Here is a 24,599-nt window from a genome sequence, read left to right as displayed (position 1 = left end):
CTGGCCAGTGAACCACAGACATTTATCCATCTCTGACTATACAGCACTGAGATTACAAACACGTGTCATCATATGTGGCTTTTTAAAATGTATGTTCTGGGGAGAGAACTCAGGGTTTCCTGATAGCCTGGAAAGCATTTTACAAGCTGAAGTATCTCTCAAGATTCCAGACACTTTATTTTTTTCTAAGTAGTTTTGTGATCAAGTCTACTGGATACAAAAGCATACAGATGAAGATACCATTGCACGCATTGATTTTTGCTTCTCTTGAGAACTCTAATGCAGATAGCATTTGTTGGAAGAAATTATATACCCTGATATCTTTCTCTTAAAAGCTAAATTCAGATCCTCTTCTTTGCTAACAAAGGCCTGGCAGAAGGAGCGTCTTCTCTCTCCTTGTTTCATGATTATGTCCTGCTCCCAGAGAGCAATAAACTTTTGCTGGCAGATCCTATCTCCTCTTCCCTCGAGCCCTGAGCAAGGAGGAGAGGAATTAATCCTCATGCTTACTTGAGTTTGGTTTGGCTTTGGCACAGCACGCTTTCCCTAGCAAACCATAATTGATTCTGAATAATTGATCAGTGACGGACATTCAATTTTCTTTATCTTCTCTTCCTCTCATTCTCCTGTGATATATATTTTCTTTGGGGAAACATTTTCCACTTTAAAATCAGCCCCAAATGCAAGGCCTTTTAGTGATCAAATCAATTTATACTCCATTCTGCCAATCTCGATCAACTCCCTGTGACTCCTATTGGAGAACTCTTAGGGAACCCTAATTAGGGTCCCACTCTATCCATTAGTTTTCAAAAAGGAAGTAAACTTCCCAAGTAAAGATGTCGGAAACTATTTACATGTAACTCCTCTGACATTTATCTTGCCCCTTCACTAGCATGTTCTCTTTCCCCTTTGACGAGGTCTGTTCTTGAAACAAGGAACCTTTCTGAGCTATAGAATCAAATTGACAGCCCTCTGAACTCATCTCAGCTGTGTTAACTCCCTCAAGTTAGTTTTTTACTTTCCCTTTATATAAAGGCAAGGTCACAATAAGCCAGTGTCCCACCAACCACACTTGATTTCAGTCAATTAGCCAATAGATAAAGCCTCCTACTAAAACACAGCTGAAAGTACCTACCTTTGAGGAAACTAGTTTTAGAAATTCAATGAATTTAGGTCACAGAGAAGAGGGAATGATTAGAGAGATAGCTATTGACTAAGGGAGTGTGAAGAGATCCTTTCTACTTAAAATCACAGACAACTGAAGAGTCACTGAACAGAGTGAGCTAAGAACAGTTAGATATCTATATTCTCAGATATATCACACAAACATCTCAGCTGTCCCAGCTGGAAGTGTTTCTTGATGAAGCAATGCCAATCTTTCTCTTCTAACAGGAAACAGGGAATGCTACAATGACTTTCTCTTTACCAACTACCATGCCATTTTCCCCACAACCTTTTCATTCTGCTGGGAACCAAATACTCAAGCAGCAGCAAATCTATAGGGGGACTTGTCCATGCTACGAAAAGAAAAGTAGCATACACCAGTAAAAATGTTAAAAAAACAAAACAAAACAAAAAAAACAACCTTTTTACTCATTATTCAGCTTCATGCAGAGGCATAAAATTAACATTTGTCAAATACTCGTCTGTGTCGTAGAAGGTAAACCTTTGAAGAAAACAGAACTACAGCCCTATAAACATCCCAGCCCTTTATCCATTACTTCACCACAATTATTAATATTTTCTCTTCCCAAGATCCTCACTATAACAAAGCTGCTTTCTTCTGCTCTGATCTTATCTTAAAGTGCCTCATCATTCTGTATTCTGCAGAATTGCTCCTTCCTGCTCCCTTGCACATTTGGCTTTCCAGTAGCTGGTCCTTTTCAGTCTCTGTCATTCACTCTTTCTTTTCTTGTGACCACCGAACACCAGAGAGACCAAAGCTTCACTTTATAATCTTTCCTGGAAGCATCTCACACATCTCTGAGACCAGAAGAACCACCAGAATCTGGTCCCTCCTCAGTTCATATCTAACATCTTAAATGTTGACAAGTGAACAGATTTAGACTTCACATACAATATAGAGTTAAAACCTAATTCTTGATTTCAAGTTCACTTCATCCAGCTTTCGAAAACCAGTAATCCTAGTCATAATTACATACCTGGATAGCTAAGATAATACATATGCAAACAAATGTGGGAAATGTTTGCTATATGACCTTGTAAATATCATTAGGAATAACAAAAGGATACTTTTGAAATACATTATCTTCAATTTATTAATTTTTAATAAGTTATGCTATTATGATTTCTGAAATAATTTACATTTTTCAAGCTAGTCAATCTTTCTAAATTTATATTTCTAAATTATTAAGTTTGGATCATCATAGTAGTTTTGATAAACTTATAGTAAGAAATATGAGGTTGTTTTTACGAAGGCTATTACCAGATTGTCTTTAGTAATTTTTTTCACTCACAAAGGAAAGATGCATCATAGGTTTAATATGTCTCTCTTTCCAGAGGCCAAGAATAACAGTAATAATCAAGGTAGATAAGGTTTCAGTCATCAAGGAGCTACAATGAAATTGGAGAACACAACATTCAGGGAATCAAGGGGTTCCATGTATGGTAGGGTGTGGACAGGAGGGACCATTTGTAGGAGATAATCATTGTGATAAGATAAGAAAGGGAAGGAGTCTCTCTTGCCAAAATATAAATAAATAAAGAGCACTGTAATCCAGAAGCACATGGAAAGAGAAATTAAAGCAACAAACATTATACTGCCATTCAGGACTGGAGACAAACCCAAAATAGGACAGATGAAGCCTAATACAATTAGTCATCTCAGGAAGTCGCCACTCTGTATTGCAGGCAGGAGGACCATTAGGGGACATGCTGTTCTTTTTTTTTTTTTTTTATCTTCAGAGGCTATATTTATTTTTGTTAAGTTTTATTTCAGATTGGTAAAATACAAGTACACTCCTGATCTCTCTAAACCCCAGAGCTTCCGGAATATGTAGTTATGCCTCCAGCTCCACTGCTTTCTTTTTTTTTTTTTTTTTATCATTTACTCTTTTTATTTAAAGTTGGAACAATATAACATTTTACAAATCCTTTCCCCTTTATTTAAAAATTGTGTTCAACTATTTATTTATAACTTTACAAAGTTGCAGTGATCAAAATTTGTATATCTAAAATCTGTAATTCAGATGAAATAAACATTTTGAACAAATTAACTTAAATAAATTTCTTATCTAATATGAACATAGTGACAGGAATAACATAATTTTCTTTGGTGTTAGTGCTATTTTTACATGTTAAATATAATCCAAGAGGGACATGCTGTTCTATACTGCTGTGTTCTAGAGGCAGAGTCACCCACCAGAAGATAGATTTTTTTTGTTGGTGCCTTTAAGAGAAGTCAGATTATCTGAAGAAGTACAGTTTCTATTAGAGACACTGTTGAAGAGAGAAAGAGAGGAAGACACCTTCTTTCATGTGTGTTGGTGAAAGAGTAGCTACAAAGGCCACTGAAAACATTCCCCATACCTCAGCTAACTCTTTAGGAAAAGCAAAAAACAAATATTTTTATCAGAGTCTGGTTGGCTCAAAATAATAGCTTAGGCCACTAACAGCTAAAGTCTTCATACTTAGGTTAAATAATCTCAGTGTAAAATAAATTCAAATACATTTAGAAATACATTTTTGGTCAACTATAGAAAAATACTATCTGGCCCTAGTACAAAGCATTAGAGAAATCTGATGAAAGCTGTAGATCTGTGTGCTGTCCTTGTCAAATTCACACTTCAAAACTATTTACTCAAGCCTTACCTAGACTTTTTCAATGATGGTTGCATGTGCAAATCCAGAAAGAATGTCCACATTGTCCCTTCCTTGCAGCCCACCAAAGGCAAACCAACCTGCAAGTGTTTAGAATGAAGTAAACTGATTCTCTTTGAGACTATCTAACACCAGGAGTACTGGGAGATTCACAAAGTGGGAGATGGGGCAAAAAAATAATAAAGCTTTTACTTCCTGCTATTAAGCTAATTGACCTCTTGAACAATTGATTTAAGTGATGTGAGATATTGCCCATGGGGTCTGGTCTGGACATATTCATTGGTTATATGAGGCTCTCTCTTGGGCTGCTCCTCTCTGAGTGCTTTACTAGAGGACCTGGGTTCAAAATAAATGTCTATTCTATATGATTTTGCTATAGAAGTTAGAACCAGAAAGACAAATATAAAATTATTTAGGTGTATTTAAAAAAATATATATTTCTTTTGTACTTTGTATTTTCTTTAACCAATGTGTTGATATCTTCTATGCTATCTTTAGCTGAAATGCCCAACAATGGAGAGATGGAACCTGAGGAGACCACCTCCACTAGATAGACAGGGCTCCAAGTAGAGGGATGTGGTCACCAACATACCCTCCAAAAATTTGACCCAGAATTGTTCCTGTCTAAAGGAAATGCAGGAACAAAAATGGAGCAGAGGTTGAAGGAAAGGCCCTTGAGTAACCAGTCCAACTTGTGCTCCATCCCATGGGTGGACACCAAACCCTGACATTATTACTGATGTCATATTGTGATTTCAGTCAGGAACCTATCGTGGCTGTCCTCTGAGAGGCAGTTGACTGAGACAGATGCAGATACTTATAGCCAACCATCTTACTAAGGTCCAGGAACCCCTATGGAAGAGTTAGGGGAAGCAAGGAAGCATCTGAAGGGGATTGCAACCCCACAGAAAGACCAACAGTATCAACTAACCCAGTCCCTGGGAGCTCCCAGAGAATAAGTCACAAAACAAAGAACATACATGGGCTGGTCCTAGCCCCTGCCCCCACCAACCCCAAGCATATATGTAGCAGAGGACTGCCTTGTCTGGCCCCAGTGGGAGAGAATTAGCCTAATCCTGCCAGAGACTTGATGCCCCAGGGAAGAGGGTTGTGGGAATTGATGTGGGGGTGGTTGGATGAGGGGGTTATAGTTGAGGGGGGTGGTGGTGAGAGAGCACCCTCTCAGAGGCAAAGGGGAGGGGCAATGGGCTGAAGAACTCTTCTTGCAGGGTGAACCAGGAAAGGGGACAACCTTTGGAATGTAAGTAATAAAACAATTTCATAAAAATATTTTTTGTTTGTGGAGATTATAATATAATTATATCATTTACCTCTTCCATGTCCTCTCTCCAAATCTCCCCATATACCACTTCTTGCTCTCTTTCAAGTTTAAGGCCTGTTCTTTTATTAATTGTTGCTATATACATGTACGTGTGCATATATGTATTTATATGCCTGTGTATGTATATACATGTAATTTCCTATCTATTTAGCATCGTGAATGACAAGAAATTAATGGGAAAAGCTAGTTATACTGAAAAATTAAATTAATTGTATAACACAATTCCTATCTGTTGCTATTAACCAATATAAATTATATGACTCAAATTGAAATTAGACTTTAGATATTTTTAAGATAATATTATTAAGATTACAGCAATATTTGTGGTTGTAGATATACAGTGAAAAACTCAAGCCGGGTGTGGTTGCGCACGCCTTTAATCCCAGCATTTGGGAGGCAGAGGCAGACGGATTTCTGAGTTCAAGGCTAGCCTGGTCTACAAAGTGAGTTCCAGGACAGCCAGGGCTACTCAGAGAAACCCTGTCTCAAAAAACAAAACAAAACAAAAATTCAAATTATGATGAAAATAAATATGATAAATACTGTAAACACATGCTTCAGTGATCCTTGGAAAACAGTGGTAATGAGTCCAAGGTCAGACAGTGGCAACAAGAAGAACTAGAATAGACAGGATGATAAAGTAAAATGTGATTCTGCTCCCAAATCGCTCAAAGAACTGTATGGATAAGGCGGCAAGGCAGTGCTAAAATAAAAGCCCCTCTCTTAACACCTCCAAAACTCATAGAACAGTTGAAAGAGGTCTACTACCAGTCATTAGCATCTCACTAAGACACAATCTATACCAAAGATTCAAAATAGTAGAGAAATGAGAAATGGTTCTTCATAAAGCAACCACTAACCCCTTTCAGAGTTTAATACGTAGCTATTGGGTAGAAATTTGTCTCTGAAGCTATTAAAGGAATAGCTAAAATTTTCACTTTAGTAAGTGACTTTTATAAGACCCAAATATCAACTCAGAAGTGACTCCTGATCATGGAATCCAGAGAAAAAAGGAAGCATCTTAGATTAATAAGCACACAATTAAGTGATTATTTTCTGCTGCCATGTGCTAGATCTGAGGATAGAAATGATAAGAATCATGGGAGGGAGGAATCATTTCAATTAGATAAAAGTAACCTAAGCTGATTACAGTATTAACATTACTTGGGTTTTTAGCTAATACTTAAATTCAAATACTTGGTTATTTAAGTAATTTTCATATTGAGCTGAGGACAAATACCATTGCAGTGCATATATAACAACCTTCAAAATTCAGGGAAAAATTACTAAATCTAGCCTATTTCATTATCACATTTTTCTAAATGATGCTTTCTTAATGTTTAAAATGTAATGGTTCAAAATTAATATTTTTATTTGATACTCAATAATTATTATATATATCAAGCATTACAAATAGTAAAAAGTAAGTTTAAAAAAAAAACAACCATCATGCCTTGAATATCCACATTCTCTATCCATAGTAATTTTTCTCCATCAATTTTTCTAAACTTTTCTTTTTACCATGATTGTTTACATATATACAATCTTTCTATAATTTTCCATCAGAGTAATTAGCATATTTTTAAATTTATAATAAAACTGCATATTTTTATAAAGTCTAGTTCTGTACAACTTTCTATTCATTTTGTTCCAAATTTCTTTCATGTGTACATTCATTCTATTTCCAAAACCTTTTGCTATTCCTATCTTTAAAACATTTTTATGCAGTAAGGCATATCTAAAATAGATTTCATTTACATTTACTTATATAACCAGCTATGTTTATATTTGCAAGCACATTTCATCCAGAATTAGTTAACATTTATCCATCATTAAAATGTTTTCTGAAGTCAAGTCTCAGATGGTAAAAATTGTGGTTGAATCAACTTGGCATATAAAAGGGTTAACATGACAATAACATTAAAAGTATGCACATAAGTGTTACTAAGCAAAACAAAAAAAGAAAAGATTTAAGTATCGGTAAATATTTACACCATAACAGGTACATGTTGCACCTGTTATATGTCCTATAAACAGAAGACCTGATTACCTTAATTATCTTACAGTAAAAATTGTAAAATGTAAGGTTGGATGACTGAAAAAATATATCAAACTTTACTTTTGCTTAAACATATATGCATTTACTAAAATAAATATACGTTTAAATGGTAAAAGTGGTGGCTTTGATTATTGAAATTGTGACTTTAGACAAAGCCATAGACCCACTGATTATTATGAAATTCTCATAGAACATTTGGCAATACCAATTATGCTTAGAATCCAATATTTAATATGTCTTTTGGCATTCAGATGTAAATTCAGATGGAAATTGTTGAACCATCAATTGCTTTGATATCATAACCTCAGTATTTGTACTATGAATGTTAGTTAACCTTTCTCTAGTGTTGGAATCGGGAATAGCTATCACAATAAACTGCTGCAATAAACACAATAGTTGATGTGTATCTCAGGGTGAATTTCTCCTCTTCCTCCTCCTCCTCTTCCTTCTTCTTTTTGGTGTGGGTTTTGTGTGCATTTTTCTTTTTTTTTAAGTTTTTATTAGATATTTTCTTCACTTATATTTCAAATGCTATGTCCAAAGACACCCAAACCCTCCCCTTGCCCTGCTCCCCAACCTACCCACTCCTGCTTCCTAGCCCTGTCATTCCAGTGTACTGGGGCAATGATCTTTGCAAGATTAAGGGCCTCTCCTCCCAATGATGGCCAACTAGGCCATCCTCTGCTATATATGCAACTAGAGACACAAACTCTGGGGAGTACTGGTTAGCTCATATTGTTGTGTGCTTTCCTTCAAACCATCCCTGCTCTGTAGAAGAAAACTACGTGGTATGTCATTATACACCTTATTTCTCTTTTCACCTTGGAATCATTATAATATAAACAATGTTTTGGCCTATGAAAATGTTAAAATAGATATTAAGTCTAAAAGTAAAATAAAAGGGTATTGACTTGATGTGTAAAACTCACACCATGAAAGAGTGTGTGGCAAGGATATAGAAAAATGAGTGAAACTATTTATTAAGAATGGCCAACAAGTACTGACATTCCAAATCAACAAGGTCATAGAAATGTATGTCTTATTGTCACAATTCTGTTTACATGTATATGTGGAAGGGTCTAAGTCATATCTGTGAGCATGCCTTACAGTATATGCACACACATGTGATAATATATATACTGTGCATACACACACACACACACACACACACAGAGACAGAGACAGAGAGAGACAGAGAGAGAGACAGAGAGAGAGTCAGAGACAGAGAGGGAATGAGAGAATAGAAATCTATAAACATTGAACCATTCAAATACACTTGATACAATCCTACTATATTGCTATATATTAACTTTTGTCAATAAAAGGGAAGAAAAGAGAAACACAAACTTTTGTTATGTAGTAAGTGGTGTACAGAAAAGGAGACAATAGCAGAATGATATGAACCTTTGATTTCAAATTGCAACTAGAATTAACAGCAAGGAGTGATGGGAAAGCAGATTATTTGTATACTTCTTCTGCAAAGGAAGTCATATCAGGCTTCTTTGCTAAAGATATACATAGACTGATTGAGAAAGAAGGTACCTGTAAGACGAATAAGAGACTGCTTTTATTGTAAACACAATGAATGTGTAAGGAAGAAATTTATTTCAGAATTTATTATTTAATTAATTAATTTATTTCTAAGGCTAAATCTACATTATTCTCATGCAATATTTTAAATGGCCCATTACTTAAGTTAACAACATTCAGTCCCTTTTTAACATATCAGACATCCATTAGATTTGTAGGTCTATCATCTTTCAGGATTCATTCACAACTAGGAGTTGGTTGTCCAGAACCAAATGCTGAGGGCTTATTAAAGACAGCGCACATTTTGGTTGTGAGAAATGAAGCTGGATCTGAGATGGAGACTTATCCTTGATAGATAGATTTTAAACTGGCAGATGACATATCGAGGCAGCAGGGTAGAAAAGTATTTGCAGCCTTACCCAGTGTGGATCTTGTATGTTACATGTATCAGCCTGTCTGGCAAGGTGTTGTGGGCCTGTGTCCCAGAGGCTTTCCATGGAGATCTCTCAACTGCCCTGGTACAAGAGTTCCAGACAAGGGACGTGAGTGAGGGCAGGGAGGGAAAGTCATTTCTGCCACTCCTGCTGCTGCAGTTGGCTCCACCTCCGTGTCTTCCAGGTTACTTTGTGTTGTCCTGCACTGAGTCTGGTCGGCCAGGCAACAAGAGACAGACTAGCCAGAGAGGAGTGTGGCGGAGCTTCAAGCAGTGTTTTGGGAGAGCAGACCTCTTTCCATATGTTACAGCTCTTAAAAACAGAAGGTTCCGACGATGGAGTAGTTCTAACACACCTTTAATCCTTCCGGATAGGATTCTTATACGCAGTTATGGGGTGGGTAAGGGTCTGACCACAGGTACTTCTCAATGGTTTGGTCTGAGAACATTGGGGGAAATCTTATTTGCATGTGGGAGGGCTTGGTGCTACTCCTATGTGACTGATGGCCACATACCACTCTGCAGGGTGCTCTGGGAGGCTGTAGCTGCCACAGGAGTCAGGGGCCCAGGAGGCATGGTCGAACACCTTCTATCCCATGCAGGTGAAAATCACCACCCACCAGGTCACTGGGGTTCCAGACCTTTGCTCAACTGGGGACCAGGCTGTCTGTGCACAGCCCACTGTCCCACAAGGTGTGGCATCAAAATAAAAACAAAAATGAATCAAACAGACAAGAAAGTGAGGTGGAAACTTGTATGGAGACAGGAGGATTGGCAAGGAATAAAGAGGAGTAAGAGGAAGTGGAAAAGTAAGTATGATCCTAGCATGCTATATACAGGACTGAAATTGTCAAAATAATACATTAATTAAAAAATTTAATTAAAAAATTCCAAAAGAGAGAAAGAGTAAGTGATTTCAAATAAGAGAAGGGATTGCTTATTTTATATCAATAAAAAATGAAATAAATAAAATAGAGTAAACTGTGCACCCTTTTTACATATCTTGAGCTCAGAAAGTGAAAACTGACTAGATAGGCATACATCAGAGATAAGTAAGGGTTCGGGATCTGAACACAGTAGGCAAAATTTAACTAGGGCAGACTTTGGAGTGGTATTAGAATTTATTTAAACAATTAAAACATTTTACCCTGAGAAAAAAGAACCCTGTGGTATTAGGGATAGTAGCTAACTATTATGTAGCAAACAGATTGTCCCAGAAATGGTGTAATACCATGGCTGTAAAAAATTCCTCTCCAAGGAGTCAGTTGGAGGGTTTGGTGCCATCGCTGTCAGTAATAAAGTGAAGTGCTGTTTAATTTACTCATATTCTAGTGTGGTACAATGTGTACTTAAGCAGTGTCCTTGTCTCATCTGTAAGGCTCTTAGAACATGAAAAATTCTGTAAGTTTCCAAAAGAAGATAAAAGATATCAACAAGAAAAAATATTGATTTAACCTTCAGTTTCTGTTTAACTTTTTATTGCAGGTCTCTGTAAATGGGATAAAAGTGACATACATTGCTTGACTGACTACTAAATGGATTGGCAGGGGTGTGAAATGACATTTTACAGCCAGGGGGATGTGTGAAGGCCACTTAACATTTCTGACAAGTTGAATCAGTTGACATTATCTCCTGTGTAACTTCTCTATTAAAACCTTATCTTGTATACCCATAATTTCTATCAGCTGTATAAAATTTAAACACCCTGATGAAATTGACTAACGATTTTGAGACTCTTTGATGTCATTTATGTTTAAAAAATTAGCCTCAACAGAGTAATAGATCTGGAAGTCAAAGATATAAGTGTAGAAGTAAATAAGCTAAAATACATAGAAAATGATACACATAATATACAAAATGATTATATATAAAGATATTTTTGATCCTTTTGAATAAGACTGTTTTCTGGTATATGTTAAAACTAGCTTGGACTTCTGCATTGCAGCAATTATTAAGATTGAGTCAAATGATACACATGAATTTTTAATTAAGCTTTGCTTTGATTATATTTCATCTAAGTGAATAAAAGTCTATGATGTTGCTTCTCAGACATGCTTTGTAGCATGGAGATGAATTTTAAACTTTTACAATGTATGAGAAGTCACTGATTCTCAACTTTGCAAAATATAAGCAGTGTATAAATGAGACGCCTCTGAACACTCTTCCTGTTATGGATCCTGGCCACAAGTTTACCAGTGACTTCAAAACCTTCCATTAACTTTGTTTATTTATACAAGTAGTCAATCTGAAGATCTTGACCATACGCAGAGTATGACAATAAAAAGCTCCGATAACATCCTGCTTTAGACACATGGGCTAAGTCAGAATGTTTCTTATTTCACATATTTTCATATCATTAGACTTATGATAATAAAAGAAAATGATGAAGTATATAATATATGCAAGTACAATCTTTGGTAACTCTCCTTAGTCCCTGGTAAAGATGAACCCAAGCCTTGTGCCTGACAGCTTAGCAAAAACTTCTGTTCTGCTCTAGCATGAGCATTAAATGCAATTTTCAATATTTTCTTTGTATGGCTGCCCTATGAAAAAACTCTCAAATTGTTTCCAGTGATGTCAAAGGAAAAGACCACTCCTACTACCAGACAGCATTCATTAGACTATTTTCCCCCTTTAAATAGGTATGCTGATGCTATTGAGCTCCTGTATTCACTACTGATTAATGGTCATATATACCCAATGGAAAGAAGTAAGACCACAAAGATATTACAGTACTTCTTATCTAGTCAATTACTTTGTGACCATGAGAAGAAGCTTCATTTCTGATAATATCTAAGTGCTTTGTAAACTTCATTCTCCTTGGATGTTTTAGGGTTCTACATTTTACATATACTGTAGTTACAGCTAATTCCAAAATTTTGTTTGTTTGTTTTTTATTTTTGTTTTGTTTTTTGTTTTGTTTTTCAAGACAGGGTTTCTCTGTGTAGCCCTGGCTGTCCTGGAACTCACTTTGTAGACCAGGCTGGCCTCAAACTCAGAAATCTGCCTGCCTCTGCCTCCAAAGTGCTGGGATTAAAGGCGTGGGCCACCACTGCCCCGCTCCATTTGATATTTTTATCAAGTTTTTATCTAATTTACTGATCACAGGTCTTTGGTGTAAGTGACAATACAGCCAGGGCTATACAGAGAAACCCTGTCTAAAAACAAACAAACAAACAAACCCCAAAACAAAACAAAACAAAACAAATATCAAATGGTCAATCACAAAACAGTAACACAAATGACATCTAATAAAAGTTAGGGGAGCTTTAAGTCAGACACAAAGGTTGCTTCTTAAAACTCCATCATGTGCAGGTATTCATAATATCCCAGGCCATGTGTTCCGCAAACCACGTAATAGGGACAAAACTTACTTCTACTGGGCCCTTCATTTTGTGTGTTTTGTACCTGAGATCCGAGAAGTATATTACACACCTTACTATGGGATAAGCAAATGTCTACACTATAAAAATTCTTTACATAATTGCAGTCAAGTATTTTATTGAAAATGTGTTATATTTAACACACCTTTTTGAAAAACTATTTCTCCTATGTTAAAATAGTAAAGGGAGAAAGAAATCTGAGAAGTTTCTCTTAGTGTGGCCAATATTATCTCCGAACACATACAACTATGATTAAAGCTATGTATACAAAATTTTACCAAGGCACACACACGTGAAGAAATTACACCACATTTCTTTGCTTTGCCTCAGTTAACTGTAAAGCTAGCATTTTTCAGTTATACAGAATATGAGTTTTGTAAATGCTTTAATTATCATTCTTCTTGTGACCATCTGACTATATATGTTATATGTCAGAAGAGCACATGAAAAAGTATTTTATTAGGATTCCTTGTTAGGTTTTTTTTTTTTTTTTGCTTTTTTGTTTTGTTTTTTGTTTTTGTTTTTGTTTTTTGCACTTGAAATTATTCAAGGCCAAGGTGCTTAGTTAGATTAGCCATGCTCAATAGGCGGAAATACATGCCCCTACTGTAAACCTAGCCAAGCCCTTGTGGCTGGTGACGTCATGGATCCTAGAGAAGAATTGACTGCTGTTCTTTTCCTCAACCAGTATAATTTTTAACTATATTTAAATATTTAGTTTGTACAGCTCTCACTTCTCATGAAAGATGCTCCTTCTCACAGTAAATAAAGACTATTTAAAAATCTGGCATGCAGGCAAGACTTCCAGTGGAGGGATAACTATAATTAACCCACCAACAAAATCTTCCACCAAAAATGTGTCCTGCCTACCAGAAGTGCAGAGACAAGGATGGAGTAGAGACTGAGGGAATAGCCAACTAGAGAACTGGCTTATCTTGAGACCCATCCCATGGACAAAAACCAATCCCTTAGACTAGTAGTGGTACCCTGTTCTGTTTGCAAGCAGGAGCCTAACATAACTGTCCTCTGAGAGGCTCCACCCAGAAGCTGACCGAAAGGATTACACAATTCACAGCAAATCATTCATTCATTCTGGGAAAGTCTTCTGGAATAGTTGGAGGAAGGATTAAGGAACTGGGAAAGGATAGGGACTCCATAAGAAGACCAACAATGTCAACTAACCTGGATGTTTGTGGGCTCATTGCTTGAACCACCAACCAAAGAACATATATGGGCAGGACGTAGGGCCCGTGTATATATGTAGCAGATATACATCTTTGTCTTCATGTGGGTCCCCCAATCCTTGGAGACAGGGCTTCCTCTGACTCTGTTGTCTGTCTGTGGATACTGTTCTTCTAACTGGGCTGCTTGTTTGGCCTCAGAAGGAAAGGAAATGCCTAGTACAGGGGTGACCTGAGGGGCCAAGGTGGGTTGGTAGCAGGGGTCCATCTTTCCCATTTCATAGGCAAAGGGGTTGTGAGAAAAGGAGGGCTGTGATATCGGGGTGTAAGTTGAATAAACAAATTAATTAGTGGAAAATTTCTGTCATGGAGTCCCTCCTCAAACGACATGTTGACAAGCTGTCTGAGTTTCTGTGCTGCTTTTGTCATAACATCTTCCAGAACTATGTTGTCCCGGGTCTGCACTGAGAAATGTTGATTTGAGGGAGAGGTGACCATTAGCTCTCCCTAGTTTCCTACTGAGCTCAGGATCAAATGAAGAAACATTGGTTCCTCAGGATATCATTGCAGATAGGAACTTTCACCCTGCATCACTGATTGTAAACTCACTGAAATTTACACTGAGAATCTTATTCATTTAATTGAAACATTTAAGTAATTAAATATTCTCTACCTGATAAGTTTTTTTTTAATTATCTTTACACATTTACTGATTTTAGTATTTAGAGTGATTTGTTTCAGAATTCAATCATCAAAAAAGTTGCATTGTGTCATAAAACACTCCTGCTGTTCTAAAGAATGGAGGGTTGGATGTACAAATAGTTTCAGAACAGCCAAGCCATGGACTCATCATTTACCAGCTGTTTCAATATAAACAAAATGATTTTCACCATTTCTAGTTGATAAACATTGAAAATCATAAAGAAATCACAACTCATCATTTTGTTCAGAATTAAAATAATACATATAAAAACACAAAGTAACTCATATGCTCTTATAATGAAGTATTTGCTTATTCTAATTAATGATAAATATATTTTTATGCTTGGATAAGGCACATAACACCTTCTCTAAAATAAGTTACTCAGATTTCTTTAGTCATTAAATTCTAGAATTTCTCATCTCAAAGGAAGGAAATGTATTGCCTTACAACCTTAATCAATGGAAAACTTAATCCTAAAGACAATCTCTATGGACACTTTATTGTGTGGAGGTTCTTAAAAGTTCTCAAATAGAAATAGAGGGATAATGCAGAACAGTATTTAGTAGTGACTTTGAGCAGACATACAGCACATTGTTGGAATGAGCTGTACTTTGAGATGTAGCTAAAGAAAATACACCCCTGGGAGATATCCTAACTGCTGTTACTATTTTCAAACAAATCCAGAACTTAGAAGTTTCTATTTAAGTGCTGATATTAAATGTCCTATCATGTTCCCATTCTAAACCCTTCTTTTAGGAGCTTATAAGTAGGTCATAAAATTTTACTTCAGGTACTCCTTACCATCCAGAAAAGCTATTATAGCCCCCCCAGGAAAATGATAAGCATATTTATAGGAACTTTGTATAAAATATTGATATGTAATGTTCACCTATTTTTAAAAGTGCACTTGTGATGAATAATCTTTATCAATTTGCTGAATCATATTACCTTTCTCATTTCCATTAACCTAAAAGGAAAATAACAACTAAATCCAACCTCTTTCAATTGTTTCTAAATATGATTCATCTATTTTCAACAAATATCACTCACTGTACTTTGTGCTGTCTTTTGGTCTGAAGTGTCACAGGGGGCTTCTGTCTTTTTCAACAAGAATGAATAAATGTTTATTCTTCTGAAATTTGTTTTCGTATTGTTGTTATTGGGAAATACTATACCAAAAATAATTGAGTACAATGAAAAATATCTGTTGCTAGATCAAATAGGAGACTTAGTAAGAAATACATAAGTTTTTTTCTAATGATTTCTCTAAAACCAGAGTTTGTAAATCTATGGTTGCCACAGACCCTCTGGGCCCCTTTGTCTGCTTGGAATGGGTCTTTATTCGCGGGTGGGCAAAGCGTTGGATGAGTGACAAACAGAAGCACACAAGAGAGGTCATGTGGAATCTGAACGTATTTTTCAAATCGAGCATCAGACTTTTTATGCAGAAGACAATAAGGAAGTTGGGTGACATATTCGCAAGGTACAAATGAGGTAAGCGGAATCTTACATAAAACAGAGGAATGCAAACACAAAAGGTCTAACAGGAACCACCTGGGATAGAATTCATAGTTAACAACTGGAATCAACAAGGGCTCCACCTAAGATTCACTTAATCTTAGAAGCCTGGGTCAAGGGCTTCGTGCCCTTGTCATAGTTCCTATTTTAGTCTATTGTATAGTCCACCTTCCCCTTAGGCCATTGTAAATATGTGTGTATGGGTGTAACTTCGCTATAGTTTTAAGTATCTATTCTGGTTTCTCCTTTGGTCTAAAACTTCCTTCTTCCTTAGATGGTAAATTTCTGTGTAAGGGAGTGAATTAGTTTTTACATTCTTACTGAATTTTAAGCCCATGGTCTTGCTCAAGGACTTTCTAGGACTGTTGGAACACTGGCAAAAGGCTTTAGCTATGTCAGAATTCAATCTTAAAAGGCACTTATAATAGGATAATACTAAGAGAGCACGTGGATCTATACACTAGACTAACATGGGAATGGAAAATTACTGTATGGGTTAAAAAGAACGCCAGACTCTAAGAGCAAGTTTCTGTGAAACTCTTTTTGCTTCATGAACAGCTTTTAGGCATCCCTGCCTAACAAACTGACTCGACCGGAGTGCCATGACATATGGTTGCTTCATAAAACCATGAAACTTTTCCCCAGTTAACCTTACACAGTATCTCAATAATAATAAGACCTCCTAGAGCCTAGCGAACAATACAGTCAGTATGACTAAAGGTGACCCCAAGAAACCAAAGGACAATATGTCTGCTTATGCTTTCTTCATGCAGACATGCAGGGAAGAAATAAGAAGAAAAACCCAGAGATTCCAGTCAATTTTGCAGAGTTTTCCAAGAAGTGCTCTGAGAGGTGGAAGACCATGTCTAGCAAAGAGAAATCAAAGTTTGATGAAATGGCAAAGGCAGATAAAGTACTCTATGATCGGGAGATGAAAGATTATGGGCCAGCTAAAAAAGGCAAAAAGAAGGACTCAAATGCCCCTAAAAGACCTCCATCTGGGTTTTTCTTATTCTGCTCTGAATTTCACCCCAAGATCAAGTCCATAAACCCTGGCATCTTCATTGGAGATGTGGCAAAAAAAGCTGGGTGATATGTGAAATAATGTAAGTGACAATGAAAAGCAGCCTTACATTACCAAGGCAGCAAAGCTGAAGGAGAAGTATGAGAAGGATGCTGCTGACTATAAGTCTAAAGGAAAGTTCGATGGTGCCAAGGGTCCTGCTAAAGTTGCCCAGATAAAGGTGGAAGAAGAGGAAGAGGAAGATGAATAAAAACTCTTTCTCCTTGTGAATACTTTAGGAGAGCTCTGTGATTGACACATCTTATTTGAGTCGTGTCTATTGCCCTTGTTAGCTTTAATTACAAAATTTGATCACGATCATATTGTAGTTTCTCAAAGTATCAGTAGTTTACATGAAGTGGCCTTGGGTGTCTGGAGCGCCCTGAAACTGTATCAAAGTTGTACATAGCTCCAAACATTTTTAAAATGAAAAGGCACTCCCGTGTCCTCCTCACTCAGTGCACTTGGCTGTTGGTGTGACAAGGCTTTTGAAGATGTTCCTGGCATTTTGTGCTCAACTCCTAAGGTAGTGTTAAGTATATGGTTATTGGCTAGAAAGCCTGAGTTTTCAACTGTACATATCTATAGTTTGTAAAGAGAACAAAACAACCCAGACACATTCTTTTTCTGGCTGTCCTGGAACTCACTTTGTAGACCAGGCTGGCCTCGAACTCAGAAATCCGCCTGCCTCTGCCTCCCATGTGCTGGGATTAAAAGCGTGCGCCACCATGCCCCACCCCAGAAACATTCTTGATGCTCCTTGTTTGGCATGGAAGCTGTGAGGGGAAGATGCCTTTTGGAGGGGGCAGTAGCTCAGGAGTGCACTGTGAGGCTGGACCTGTTGATACTGCAGTGGGCATCCATTTAGCTTCAGTTTGTCCTGTGTTAGTATATAGTGCCATAGCATTCTGCTGGCATTCTTAGTAGTGGATGGAGGAGGAGTCAGCCTGCATGAGAAGTGTTTGGAGTTTTTGTTTGTTTGTTTGTTTGTTTTTAGTTAAGTGCAGTAGGTTTTAAACTTTTTAAAAGAAACTATAGAACTCATCGTTGTCAGCAAAGCAAAGAACTACTGCATCAATGGAAGTTCAAGAACTCTCTGGACCTAAATGCAATTTGCAACATTCTGTTATTTTTTGTATGTTTAGAATGCTGAAATGTTTTTGAAGATAAATAAACATTATTACATAAAGAAGAAGAAAGAAGAAGAAGAAGACCTCCTAGATGTTACTAACTTCAACTACTTAAGAAATCTAGAAAAGAAATACTTTTATGATTTGTTGTGGATAGCTCTGGGACTAATTATATTTGATGTTAATTCTGTTCTCCTGTGAGTACCTGCGAACAAGAAACAGTCTGCACTCAGGTGATTTCCTGTAAACCTGCTTCCCATCTTAATTTGTAAAATAGAGGAGAGCTGATGATTGGGCAGATAAAAGGGAAGGTGGAGCAGAAGGTAGAGAGAGAGAGAACAAGGGGAACATGGAAGAGGGAGAGGACACAGAGGAGGAGAAAGAAGAAGAAAAGCAGAGCAGAAACTCATGGCCTGGAGAAACCGCAAGTTCTATAGGGTCTCATAGATGTGGAAGATGGTAGTGTAGCAGTAGATCTGCCCAATCTAGGCACACAGTATGTATTCATATTAACTGAATTGTGTCTTCATTGCCGGGGCATATTTGGGTTGGAGATTTAACGCAACTGCATTTTATTTTTTAATTGATTTTATTTTATTTTTTTATTTTGATACAGATCTCTCAATGTAACCCAGGCTGCTTGTGCATTCCTTGATGGTACTGTCTCAGCCTAAAATTAGGTTTGTTGTAGTTTACTTGATTATAAGATCTTAAGATTCTATTTCTCTTACAGGATTAATTATGTCTTGTTTTAGCCTTTTAAAAGACATTTTCATACTTAATCTTCTGATTGTTAAAGACTGGGCACTAAATTAATTTTCACTGTTAAAAAACTGCAAGTAGAACAAGTTCTTCAAAGTCAATAATAATATTGTAATACAAGTGCAAAGATAAAGCATATTAACATTCTTTTGAGTACATCCTGGGCTCCAGAGTAGCCTTCAGAGACACATGTATATAAAACCATCCCAATAAGTTTCCAGGAAAAGCCTCTGAGATTTATCTGTCTCTACGTTGAAGACTTGAAGACTAATCCAGGAAGAACTGTTTGTTGCAGTACCACACAGCTGATTATTGGCAGTTCTGGACTCTAATTCTATTCGGGACATGATGACTTATTTTTTTTTTTTACAATTTATTTATTTTTCTCTCATATATTACATCATGGCCACTCTTTCCTCTCTCTCCTCTCTTCCCAATACTTCCAACCCCACATCATACCTATCCATTCCTCCATTTCTCTACAGAAAAGGGTAGGTCTCCTGTGGATATCAACCCGACATAGCACAAAATTTGCAGTAAGACTGGAAACATACTCTCATGTTCAGGCTAGATAAGGCAGCTCAGTATGAGGGAAAGGTTTCCAGTGCAGGCAAAAGAGTCAGAGATATTCCTTGTTCTTTCTGGTAGGAGTTCCAGAGAAGGCAAAGCTAGACAACTGTACCATATATTAAGGGAACCTAGGTTAGACCTATGCAGGATCTCTAGTTGTTGGTTAAGTCTCTATGGTGGGCCCAAATGAGTTCGGATAAGTTAATTCTCTGTTTTTTTTTTTTTTTTTTTTTTTTTTTTTTTTTTAATGTGGTGTCAGTCAGGTGGGGGTGATGAGGGGGAGAGAGAGAGAGAGAGAGAGAGAGAGAGAGAGAGAGAGAGAGAGAACTGGAAGAGACAGACACCTGGAATTGGGAAACATCTCAGGGTCTAGCTAAAATCCTAGTGCAATGGAAGCTCCCAGGAATCTATGATGGTGAATTAGCTAAGACTCTTAGCAGTGGGGGATATGGAGCCTGAACAAGCCATCTCTTGTAACCATGCAAAACTCCAAGTGGAGCGATTGAGATACTAACCCAGCCACAAAACTTTTGAGGTACAATGTTTCCTGCATACAAGATGTGCTGGGATAAAGATGGTACAGAAATTGTGGGAGTGGCCAACCAATGGCTTTTCCAGATTGAGCCCCATGCCTGACACTGCCTAGAAGAACAGGACCCAGAGGCTGGATAGCCCAGAGACTTAGCACCGAATCAATCATAACTGGGAAAAAAAGAGAGTGAAATGACTCCTAATGATATTCTGCTATTGTCAGAGATTGGTACTTAGCCTAGTTGTCATCAGAGAGACTTCATTTAGCAACTGATGGGAAGAGATGCAGAGACCCACAGTAAATGTTAGGTGGAATTCAGGAATCTTGAACAGAGGAATCTTTCAGAAGAGGGGGAGAAAGGATTATAGGAGCCAGGCTCAAGGACAATATTAGATGACTATATTTTATAAAGAAGCCCCAAGCATCTTTCTACTTTAGAGAAAATCATTATGATTTCATTAAATTAAATTTTCTAACAAGAAAAGAATATAAGATTGAAGTTTTAGATAGAAAACTGCAAAATTAAGATTGCTATATTGCTGGATAGTGGGATGAATAAGAGAATAAAACTGTCATATGTATTATGTATTCTTAAAAACACAATGTATCTTTGCTAAACTAGAAGTGTGGCTTGAAATTTTCTACATACCCTAATTGTGCATGTAAGTTAAAATAGTTGACCTATCTTTAAAAACCACTCTCAAAAGAATAATGATATTTATTTCCAAATCTTCAACAGAATATTAATTACGTGACAGCTAATAAAATCATCTGACATTTAAGAAGTTTTAAGTAGTCTCCTAAACAGTGAAAGATACTTCTAGTCTTAAAAATAAAACAATAACAACAACAACAAAACAGGTTTTCAAATATCATGTGGCCCATAATTTATATTAAAACAACCAGTGAATGGAGTGAAGATATTTTTTTTTTTTTACTTAACTGTATAATTACTGCTTACCAGTACAGGAAACTAGGTTTGATGCAGTTGGGGAGGCTTGGCAACGGCTTCCTCACCCTTAACTCATGAAAGTATGATTCAATATAAAGTTACATGAAGAATCAGAACAGGAGTATTTCTACATTAAAAAAAAATTAACTGAAATCATTGACATTTAACACAATGATGATTACATTAAAACTATTGACTCACAGTTAACATTTAGAATGAAGCTAACCTTTCAATTTGGTTTGTGGCAATTTATTGAAACTGAAACTCCTAAGCTCCATTCCACCAATCTACCTTCCCCATACTATTTTTCTTTCAGTAAACAACCTCTGTTATTGCCCACACTTTAGTCTTCCACATTCTATTACTTCTTTCTTAAATCCCATAGAAAATCAATCATCAAATTTCATCAATATTACTTTCAAAATGTATCCAGAATTCAGTCCTTTTTTGTCAACCAGTTCACCACCTGTCTAGTGCTGCCAGTCTCATTCTTGCCCAGACATGGGCAATTGTTTCCTAACTGGTTCCCCCTCTTGCTTACTATGCTCTTTCACTGAAGTGTTAAATTACTCATTCTCCATGTCTCATTTTTCCTTTCAGTCACTACATTCCTGTTTCTCTTTTAGTTTGTATGACTAAGTTCATGTAGCTCAGGGTGACCTTAAACTCATGATTTTACGTTTTCACCTCAGAACTGTTAGGATCACAGGCATATGCTACCATAGGCAATGTCATACTGAGCCCCACATCTCCTTTAGATACATAGATTAAACTCCGAGACTATACTTATTCTATCTCCCATTAAAAATATGGTTTCTATAGTCTTCTGTCTATCATATGCTTTAATTTTTAATATATTCCACAATCATTTGATAAAACATCTCCCACCACATTATGGATAATTTGAAATGACTTATCCACATCATGTCATAGAACCTTTGTTATATTTACAATAGCCATCACTTGTAGACACTCTGCTAAATGCATTGCCTTTGTTATTTCTTGATCTTCAAAACAATTCTAAGAAGGGTTTTACTATTTCTAAATTTTTACTTGATTTTTGCAATATGTTTTGTCATCAAGGTCATTATAAATAAAACTTCCTATTTACTATGCACATATTTAGATAAGGGTAAAGATATGCTTAAGTGTAGTTATATTTTATAAAGATGACAGCCTGTACTGATTTAAATCAATTAATAACTTATGGCTGAAAACAACACGAGGAAATAAATTAATAAATACTTCAATAAATGTCATTTATATTTGAACCAATGACATTAATGATGTTCTAAAAAACTATCAATGTCATATTCAATGTCATGTTATTTTCAGTGGTTTCTTTGTTCTTTTCTCTTGTACAATACTTTGTTTCCTTATGAAACAATCTTTAATCAAAACATTGAAAAGTTGACTTTAGAAATATGAAAGTTTAATTTTCTTTGAAATTACCTAGATATGTATCACAAATATGCCTGAATAGATTTTATGAGTTGTTATTTATAGGAGCTATTTCTAATATCCCAATAATTTTGTTTACTGTCCTTCACTGTGGGCAGGAATTAGACAACACATTTCTTTCAATGTAGAGTGCAAATACTTTTCTAGTAGGTTATGATTTCCAATAGCATCTATATTAGTTAGCACCAACTATCAGCTAGACATCCCCTAAGATTAAAGGCAGAGAGATTTGACGAGGAGGTACATAGATGAACTTGGTATGTAGGCATGTCTAGTGGGAACTGTCTTGACTGTTAATTGATGCAAATAGTCTCTAAATGTTTTGAGAAGAATTATTTCGTGCACTGGTCCCTGGACTGAATTCAAGTAGAGAAAGCTAGCTGTGTATTAACAAAGTAAGAAAGGATACACAACTTTGCTTTCCCTTGGCTCTTGATGCTTTAACTCCATGTTGTCACTCCCCCACAGTGATTTAGTCTACAGATATATTTAAGCCAAGGCACCTCCTACCCCACTTTTCTTTTCTTTCATGTTATTTGTCAGAGCAACAAATGAAACTAGAACTGTTTCCTAGGAGTTGAACAGAAAGTAACCTTCTTCTCAAACAAAAGGTTTCAAAGAGCCGGGCGGGGCACACGCTTTTAATCCCAGCATTTGTGAGGCAGAGGCAGGCGAATTTCTGAGTTCAAGACCAGCCTGGTCTACAGAGTGAGTTCCAGGACAGCCAGGGCTATACAGAGAAACCCAGTCTCGAAAAACAAAACAAAACAAAACAAAACAAAACAAAACAAAACAAAACAACCAAATAAACAAAAAAAAAGGTTTCAAAGGGAATTCAATTTCTTTTTTATTTTAACCACTTTCTCTATTGGCATATTTGCTAAGAAAGTGTACCCCTCTATTATGCAAAAGGAAGAAATCTCAGACCATAAGTTTCTTTATATTTAGTAATTATTTCTCATACACTTAACATTCATCGAGGATCAAACGCATACAATGTCACACTGCTACAGAAAACAAAATAAAATAATTTGTAGAAATTTACTTAAAATGTAATTACTGATAATAATCATTCCAGGTACAGGGAAAAGTTTCCTCTATTCTTCAGGTTGAGGTTGAAATTTACTTAAAATGTAATTACTGATAATAATCATTTGAGGTACAGGGAAAAGTTTACCCTATTCTTCAGGTTGGTGTTGAAATTGTGGTTGTTCTTCATCCTCAGTCTCCTGGATGCTAAGATTATAGATGTGAGCCACCACATTTGCCTTCCCTACTACCGTGTTTTTCTTCTTTGTTTGAAATCTAAATGAATTACTTAGGTTATTAAATGCTTCTGGATTCTACTTTCTTGTACATTTCACTTTCAGTGATTTCCTAGTGCTTCATTAACAAGATGCACAAGTATTTCTAACCACAAAATTAACAAAACCCGGTCCAGGCTTAGCTCCAATTCTACTATGCTGACCTTTGTTTTAATTAGCAGAGTTGCTATGCTTTATGAGTCAGAGTACTGGGACTCCAAAGAGTGCATCATCCTTACAAATACTTTAAGGAACCTCAGGGTGAAACTACTAAACTTACAGGACCTATTAAAAGCTTCATAGGTACTACCTTGATTTCATAGTATCCATTAATTAACTCAATTAATTTTCCCTTGTTTAATGAACTTACCTGAATTGACATTTGTGCTTTTTTTCTTCTTTTTTGCTTATTTATGTGTTTTGGTAAGAAAAGCAAACTCAGCAAGCCATAAATTTTACTTTTTTATGCACAAAATATATTTCTGGAAGCCAAGACTTAATGATTTATGAAGATGCACTTCATTTTTAAATATATGGAGGAACTGATAAACTTATAAAAGAAAAATAGAGGTTTAAAAAATATGATAATTAAAAATTAAATGAAATTAATGTCCAATAACCTGTTCCAGGAGATTAACATTTCAATCTTTTTTTTCAGTAAAATACAATCAAACTAAAGTTATTTTTGTTATTCTAAGTGTACCATAGTTTATATTTATTAATATTTTATCACGTTTCCTAAACACTTTTTTATTGGCCGCTGGAATAGGAAGTATAAAACTCTAAATCGAGGTGCCATAATGACTCAATTTGAAATTTGTTACACTTTTAAAGGT

General features: G+C 36.2%; 1 protein-coding gene, 1 long non-coding RNA gene and 1 pseudogene across 6 annotated transcripts in view; 2 read left to right on the top strand and 1 right to left on the bottom strand.

Annotated features, from left to right (window-relative positions):
• Dgkb (diacylglycerol kinase beta) overlaps window positions 1–24,599 on the bottom strand; it is a 757,709-nt gene that overhangs the window by 243,894 nt on the left and 489,216 nt on the right. The gene's annotated exons all lie outside the window — the stretch shown is intronic.
• LOC110306669 (uncharacterized) overlaps window positions 1–24,599 on the top strand; it is a 100,155-nt gene that overhangs the window by 73,508 nt on the left and 2,048 nt on the right. Inside the window, exon 3 of the long non-coding RNA XR_015045217.1 lies at window positions 18,799–18,862. This is a non-coding gene — a long non-coding RNA (uncharacterized LOC110306669). The remainder of the gene's footprint in view (window positions 1–18,798; window positions 18,863–24,599) is intronic.
• LOC110306668 (high mobility group protein B3 pseudogene) lies at window positions 16,700–18,645 on the top strand (annotated as a pseudogene).

This window comes from Mus caroli, unplaced genomic scaffold (assembly GCF_978045245.1).
Source record: "Mus caroli unplaced genomic scaffold, Mus_caroli_1 scaffold_14, whole genome shotgun sequence".
Taxonomy (NCBI): domain Eukaryota; kingdom Metazoa; phylum Chordata; class Mammalia; order Rodentia; family Muridae; genus Mus; species Mus caroli.
The sequence above is the reverse complement of the archived record's forward strand: the minus strand, read 5'-3'. Positions and strand labels throughout refer to the sequence as shown.